The sequence below is a fragment of the Rhincodon typus genome, chromosome 1 (assembly GCF_021869965.1).
Source record: "Rhincodon typus isolate 14 chromosome 1, sRhiTyp1.1, whole genome shotgun sequence".
In the NCBI taxonomy this organism is placed as follows: Eukaryota; Metazoa; Chordata; class Chondrichthyes; order Orectolobiformes; family Rhincodontidae; genus Rhincodon; species Rhincodon typus.
Window position 1 is genome coordinate 51,478,283 of NC_063332.1, and position 8,192 is coordinate 51,486,474.

The window sequence follows — 8,192 nt, forward strand, 5'->3', positions numbered from 1 at the left end:
GAGGGGACATAGCTTTAAATTGAGGGGTGATAGATATAGGACAGATGTCAGAGGTAGGTTCTTTACTCAGAGAGTAGTAAGGGCGTGGAATGCCCTGCCTGCAAAAATAGTAGACTCGCCCACTTTAAGGGCATTTAAATGGTCATTGGATAAACATATGGATGATAATGGAATAGTTTAGGTTAGATGGGCTTCAGATTGGTTTCACAGGTCAGCGCAACATCGAGGGCCAAAGGGCCTGTACTGCGCTGTAATGTTCTATGTTCTATGTTCTAAGGGAGTCCTACATAGTCTGTATGAAGAGCTTCACGCCAAATTTAGAAGTAGACCATCAAAGATCATAATATCTGCATCATTACCTGTACAATGTACAAACTGGAATAAGAAAACTGATTAGAAGGGTGAATGCATGACCCAAACCCAAAGCTTGGGTTGTGGACACTGCCACTTGTACTGGGGAAAGTGGGATCTGTACCAATGGGACGCTCTCCACTTCAAACCAGCTGGAGTCTTCATTCATGTAAATCACATAACAAGGGAAATAGAGAGGATTTTAAGATAGTAAGAGAAGGAATCTAATGTGGGAAAATGTAGAGAATTAAAGAATAGAGTCAAGCCAAGACAGAAAGATATGGAAAATTATAGAAAACAGATAAGTCAAAAGACTATATATTACAAATAGAATCATGAGATAAAAGTAAAGCCTCTGTATCTCAATGAGCACTACATTCAAAGAAAAACAGATGAACTGAGAGCACAAAAATAAATGATTAGGTATGATATGGTCGCCATTATACAGACATGGACTGGGACCTGAATAGTGAAGGATACTGAGAATTTAACAAGAGCAGGGGGAAGGATAAAGGAAGGCGTCATAGGAGCTTGTTTGAAATGCCTGATAATAATCGTGGGAGATTTAAATCTACTGTCTGTTCTCTGCGCTATTGGAGCTGGTGACGAGATGATGTGATAGGTGTTGAGGTGTTGGGGAAATGGGACCAGTCTTCTGAGGAGGTCAAGGATATTATGGAGGAGGAAGTCTCCTTGTGCATGAGAAAGGTCAGTTGTGTTGGGTGCTGCAAGCTAAACAGAGAATGAGATTGTATGTGTGAGGGATTGTTAGCATGCCGGCCGTGTGCCATGAGTAGTGTGGCCTTATGACTGCTCTGCCATTAAGTTGCTGATGGGTCCAATGCCACGTGGCCAATGCTTATCTGGATGCCCAGTAATCTACTAAAGATGGCACAAGGGATGCCAGACTTTCAGATATCTGTCGAGTGGTGAGTTCATCTGCTGGTCAAATGGACTAGAATCGGATTAAATCAGAGGTGGATAGATTCTTGGTAAGAAAGGAGTAGAAAGGTTATTAAACACAAACAAGAATTTGGATTTGGAGTTATAATCAGATAAGCTGCAATTTTATCAAATTGTGGAGCAGACTTGAGGGGCTGAATGCTTTACTCCTGCTCCTTGTTCATTCATTTGTTAAACATTTTGAGCAGAAGACAGGTCCCAATTACACAGGATGGTGTGTGTAATTTTGTTGTTGTTTCACTGCTGCCTTTCTTTTGACATAAGTGTAGGGGAGGCAGTAACATAGTAGTAATATGGACGTTATCCAGGTTAGTGTTCCAGGAATCCCACCATGATAGATGGTGAAATTTGCATTGAATTAAATCTGGGGTCACCAGTAATGGTGAGTATGAAAACATTGGCTATTGTCATAAAAATCCATCTGATTTAGACAAGGAAATCTGATCTCCTTGCCTGCTCTGGCAATGCGATTGACTCAATGACTCATTGTAGTTGACTCTTACCCATTGTCTGGAATAAGCCAGCAAGCCAATCAGTTTGAAGGCAATTAAGGATGAACATGAAATGCTGCTTGTTATTGGCAATGTTCATATCCCGCAAATCTGCAAAAACAATTAGACACAATGTAAGTTGCTGTTGTTAAACTTTACCTGAATAATGTTTCCCTGTCTCATTCTAATCTTTCCTGAGTGGATGTTAAATTCTAGAATTATTTTGTTTTATTAGATTGATGTTAACAACGGAGGTAGTTGTAACTGCTAACATGCATTTCGGAAATGATCCTGTGCGGATCCAGTGCAGAGAACATTGTTGGCAAATTAAATTTCATTCATCTCAAGCAGAGTGCCAAAGGTAAAAAAGCTGTCAATAAATCAACTTGCGCCATTCAGTAATGATATAAATCCTATGGTCTTCATAATATTTCATTGGCAGTGTTGGAGTTAATGTTTTAATATTCTGTTACGCAGAAATGACCAAGTTAGAGTTACAGACATATATGGTCTTTCTAAAAGCTGTAGCATTTTACAATTGCACATTTTATAATATAATTATAACATGATTGGATCACACAATATTATAGTACAGAAGAAGGCCATTTGACCCACCTTGTTTATACCAAGCCTTTTAAAATAAAGTATTGTGTTTATCTAATACGCTTTTGAACATTATGACTGAGTTTACTTTCTCCTTATCAGACAATACATTCCAGACCTGGCTGCACAAAAGAAATTCTCTTCATTCTTACTGGATTTTTGTTGAATTATTTTGTGTCTGGTATTCTTTAGTTAACAGTATTCCTGCCAATGGAATTTATCCTTATCAAATCCACTTACTATTTTGAGGGCTGCATTAAATTTCCAGCTGAGAATAATCCCACATTCTCGATTCCCTAATTTAACTGAAATCTCTCAACTCTGGTACTATTCCAGTAAATTTCCTCTGCAGCCTCTTCATTTGCTAACTCAAACATATTAGCACCATTTGGAACTACTTGTAAAGCACCCGGGACAGAGCACAGCAATTTGGAGCATAAAGTATATGCAGATTAATACTTACATGGGCCTTTGATGATAGATTCAATTCAATCACACCATGTAATACAACATTGATTTTATTTGGACTCATTCCACATTCTACATCATTAGATTATTTGTCAGGACTGGGACAGAATGTTTTAAATGGGTATCTGAAATTTGGGGATTGGGAGTGAATGTACTTTATTAAAGACACGAATCATAGCTGACCAGGGGTTGGCGGCAGAATGATCCATAATGTTTATGAAATGTGGAGCTCAAAAGCCTATCCTGCAGGACATCATCGATGGTGGCATTGTTATATATGAGAGTTTCAGCAGCAGCTGGGCCTTATGTGATGTTATGGAAGTGAACATTTTGAAGATATGGGCTGAATTTAATGTCTGTGACATTGCCTCCATCCACCAGCCAGAAAGCCAGAGGCAACCCATTTGTGACCATTTCATGAAGCTTTGATTCAAGGCTTTGACCATCAAATCTTTGTTGATTGCCTGATTTTGGTCTTTCCACCCCTTTAAGCATGGAAATCCTACCTCCATGAGGTGCCACAGACCATTCAGAAAGATAGCATCTCGTCAGATCCAGTAGTACCAAAGCAGGTTTGCAGTAGACCAGGGACAGTTACAGCAGAGGAGGCTACAGAATGGAGGGAAAGGTCTCATGGCTACCAAAGTTGGGCTGGAGGCCCCCCAACGAAGGTTGTGGATCATCATTGAGGAAAGGAAGAGGTTATTAGAATAGGTGGCCTGAGCCATTGGGCTTGGAGGAGGTCTTCCAGATATCAAGTCAGGAGGGCAGTCTGGTAGACTACCATTGCCAATCAGATGGGCTGAAAGGCCTAAATTAAAGGCACTTTAGGAGTATTCCATCATACTTCTGACATGTGCCTTGTAGATGGTGGACAGGCTTTAGGGAGTCAGGAGGAAAATTGCACGCTGTGGTACTCCTAGCCTATGGTTTGCTTAAGGCAAGTGCTCAGAAAGTACATGCTCAAGACCTGCCTGTCACTGCGGGAGGAGACTGTCTGGTGATAAGATGTAAAAACACACAGGGCAAATGTTCTTGAATGTTTCTTTTATCCTTGGTGACAAGCCCCCATCTTTTCATTAATGTCCATTTACTCAATGTCTATCCATCCCTTTAAGAACTGCTTTAAATATTAAATTTGCTATTCTTTAATAGAAACCAGGATGAATTCCCATCTTAAATACTGAATTGCAAGCTGCAAGAATCATTGTCTTCTGATTCTCGTCCTCTAACTTTGGGTATCGCAGCCTGAAATACTGATACGATGTATATAATGCCATTCAATAAGTCCCTGAAGAACACACACCTTTAAGGCATTCAGTGTCGAGCTGTCCACATTCATTCTGTGCCCTTGCTCCATAGCATTTATGTCATTGCTGTGTCTGTTCTACGGATACTGGAAATAAAGCCACTGAAGGAAAACAAAAGCCTCTTTATCTCTGTACTATCTCTATTACCTTACAAACGTGAGTTTTATCAACTATGTTCTGGATATACTATTCATCTCTGAAACAATCACCTGCTTTCTAGCTTTTTGTTCAACTACTCAACCTCGACTTTCTATGATCTATGATCTGTCTCCCTGGAAGAACATTTAATTGATTCCTGGAATGCATTCTCCAATGCCTGTCTGAGACCTTTGTTTTCCTTCTAATCCTATTTCAACAATTGGTTTAACCTCCTGCAACTGTAAAGTCATAATGTTGTGTTACTGTAACACCACTGATGAATGTGTCACTTCCTTTGCTAAATTCTGCACTGTTTTTAGTTTCTCATTCTCTTCTTTTACCCCTCAACAGTGCACTTCACCTCCTTCTACACAATAAAAAGATGCATGTGGAATCAATCTTGTCTGTTCTAATTTTTCCTTGGTCCAACTGTTTCTGAATAAACTGCATTACTTGCTCTAAGGGTTCGCAAGTCTACTTTCTTTAGCATTTCATTATGTAATCCTTGGATCTCTCTGTGTATGCTTTGGTAATTCTTCTAATTTAGGATATCCATTATCCATGACGGATTGCACCTACTATCAGTTCTAATTAACCATGTCAACTCATCTTAATGATGTCTAGGTCCATGAAATGTCCAGTGTCTAAGCTTTTACATTACTGTCACACAAACTGGTTTAACTTACTGTTTTCCATACCTCATCCCTAAGCGAAGGCTGATGATCAGGCAAAACTTGAAAAAAACTACCTTTCTTTTATTTTTCAACTTGCCCTTGAAGAAACTTACCTTTTTATTTCTCATCCTGTTGTGTTTTCTTCTAACATGTGAGATTTGGAGTATATGCTATATTCCAGAGTAAGAAATATTTTGCTGAAGAGTAACCATATTGGCAGAAAAGAAAAATCCCCAATTTTAGATTGCAAACTAACAAAATACTAAAGATTGATACTTTAGGTTTCATGAGTCAAGGCATGGCATACTGCCTAAGTTCAACATATGTTTTGTCGTTCTTGTGGGTTCTTGTAGTCAATGGGACATCTCTTCTTGGTTCCTTGTATCTAATCTCTCAGCCAATTCAAATCTAACATAGAAACAGAATCAAAAATCGTAGAAGCCTACAACACAGAAAAAGGCCATTGAGTCCATCAAGTATACATCAGTCAAAAAGAAACCCTGAACTATTCTGATCCCATTTTCCAGCACTTGGCTCACAGTCTTGTGTGTCTTGGCATTGCAAGTGTATATTTAAATATTTCTTAAATGTTATGAGGGTTTCTACCTCTGCCACCCTTTCAGACTGTGAGTTCCAGATTCCAGATTTGTCCTCACATCCCTTCCAAACCTGTTGCCATTACCTTAAATCTATGCCCCCTGTCATTAAACCCTCAGTAACAGAAAAAGTTCCTTTCTGTCTATATTTATCCATGTCCCGATTTATGTCCCTCATAATTTTATACACCTCAATCATGTCCTCCCTCGCCTCTTCTCCATTGCTCCAAGGAAAACAGCACCAGTCTATCCAAACTCTCTGCTAAATCTTCACTGCTCCCCCTCCAGTGTGATTACATCCCTCCTATAATGTGGATTCCAGAACTACACAGAATAACCTAGTTGTAATCTAACAATTTATACAGTTCCAGAATAACCTCCCTATTCTTAAATTCTATGCCTCTATCAAGAAAGGCAATAGCGCACATGCCTTCTGAACCACTAGATCTACCTGTCCCGCGACCTTAAGGGACCAGTGGACGTACACACCAAAGTATCTTTGATCCTGGTGGTTCCCAGGATCCTTCCATTCATCAGGTATTTTCTTGCCTTGTTTGTCCTGGTCAAGTGCGTCACCTCGCACTTATCTGGATTTACCTCCATGCACCACTAATCAGCCCATCTGACAAGCCCATCTATCTCACCTACTGTGATCTAATGCTATCCACCTATTAACTGTGCAATCAATTTTCATATCATCTATGAATTAACTGATCAACCCCCCTACATTCAAGTCTACATCATTGACAAATACCACAAATAGCAAAAGCCCCGATAATGATCCCTGTGGCAGCCCAGTAGAAATCGGCTTCTAGTCACAAAAACACCATGACTCTCTGTTTCCTGATACCAACCAATTCTGGGTCCAATTAGCCAAAATTCCTTGGATCACATGGTCTCTTGCATTTGCTGTCAGTCTCAATGTGGGATTTTAAACCAAAAGGGGCAGTCACATTACAGGAATTGTACAATGGACTCGCTAACAGTCAGAGAGAAATAGAAGAGCAGATATGATGGCAAATTTCAGAGAAGTGTAAAAGTAACAGGCTGGTGGTAGTGGGATATTTAAATTTCTCAAATATTAATTTGAGTACTCAGTGTGAGAAATTTAGGTGAAGCTGAATTTGTAAATGCATTCAGAAGAGTTTTTTAAACTCTTATGTAGAAGGTCCTACAAGAGAGGGGGTAATTCTGGGCTTCATTTTAGGTCAGGAAGACAAGTAAATGGTTGAAGTATCAATGGGAGAGCATTTTGCAAACAGTGATCATAACTCCATCAGACTCACGATTGTTGTAAGAACCCAATATTAGAGACCAGAGAATCTCAATTCAGAAATATAAATATAAATTGCTGGAAAATCTCAGCAGGTCTGACAGCATCTATGGAGAAAAATAAGACTTAACGTTTCGGGTCGATTGACCCTTCCTCAGAACTTGCTATTGAAAAGGACAAGGATGGGCCTGAATCAAAAATGCAATCATCTTTGCATCTTTAGGACTTTAACCGTTGCGGATCCTTCTCCCACTCACAATTACACAATCCACCTTAGCTACTGAAATTTCCATTCTGCCTTACCTGCTGAAGCTGCAAATGTCAAAGCTGCCTGCTGAGAATCCCTCTTCTGGTTAAAAGAGATTTCAAACCAAGACCGGAGCTTTCCTAGAATAACTATGATTGTAGTTTAATACTGATTCTCCCAAGCTAGATTATCACTGACTGAAGGATTCTTCAGGGGCTAAGCAGCTCTACGTTTTCTATTCATTCCCCGTTAAGACCATTACTTTAGCCCTGGCAATCCTGTTTGTATTAGATTCGTCGATCTCTAATACTGGATTCTTCCATCAATTCTTAACCCTGTGACAATTGCTTTAGTCACTAACTAGGGTTAATAATCAACTTTTATAACAACCCCTTCCATGAAATTTAGTTATTGGCTAGCAATGTCTGATGCAAACACTAATTTCCAAACAAGTGCCTTGCTCCTGATAAGCATACCTCAGCATGTGTCCCTTGACAGATGTAGAGTTCTCAGTGATGCAGAGCTATTTTTATATCATTTCTGCAGGTAGTTTTGCAACATTTAGCCTCAGTATGTGTACCTGGATGAAGACAACTAGTGATTAATTGATTGATTGTTTAATTCATTGATTTATTGTTGTCACATGTACAAAGGTACAGAGAAAAGTGTTGTTTTGCATGCTATACAGGCAGATTGTACCTTAATCTGTATTCTCAAATTGGAGGTTCTCAGAATATCTATGCTTCAAACCATTCCTCCCACCAATCAGCTTTGCAACCTTGGTATTTTTCTCACTGCTAATTTATGAGTTGTGTCAATTGACAGGAGACACTGAAACATTGAGACATCCAGCTACCGTCCTGTTCAATCAGCATTGTAACTTTGGCTTGTCTTTACACTGAACTAGATGTACTGGAGCTCAAATATGCAAATTGTCTGAGTTATACCCCCAGTTCACTCACAAAGGATCCTCATGTTTTTTCTTAAAACTACATTGCAGCATTTGAAGCCAACTTCAAGACTTTCTTAAAATTTATGGACTATCCAAATAATGCTTACAAATTAAAACTTTGCATTA

General features: G+C 39.3%; 1 long non-coding RNA gene across 1 annotated transcript in view; it reads right to left on the minus strand.

Annotated features, from left to right (window-relative positions):
* Positions 1-7,414, minus strand: part of LOC125486470 — an 18,158-nt gene extending 10,744 nt beyond the window's left edge. Inside the window, exons 1-2 of the long non-coding RNA XR_007265136.1 lie at positions 7,171-7,414; positions 1,818-1,916 (exon numbers count right to left, since the gene is read on the minus strand). This is a non-coding gene — a long non-coding RNA (uncharacterized LOC125486470). The remainder of the gene's footprint in view (positions 1-1,817; positions 1,917-7,170) is intronic.
* Positions 7,415-8,192: the final 778 nt, after the last annotated feature.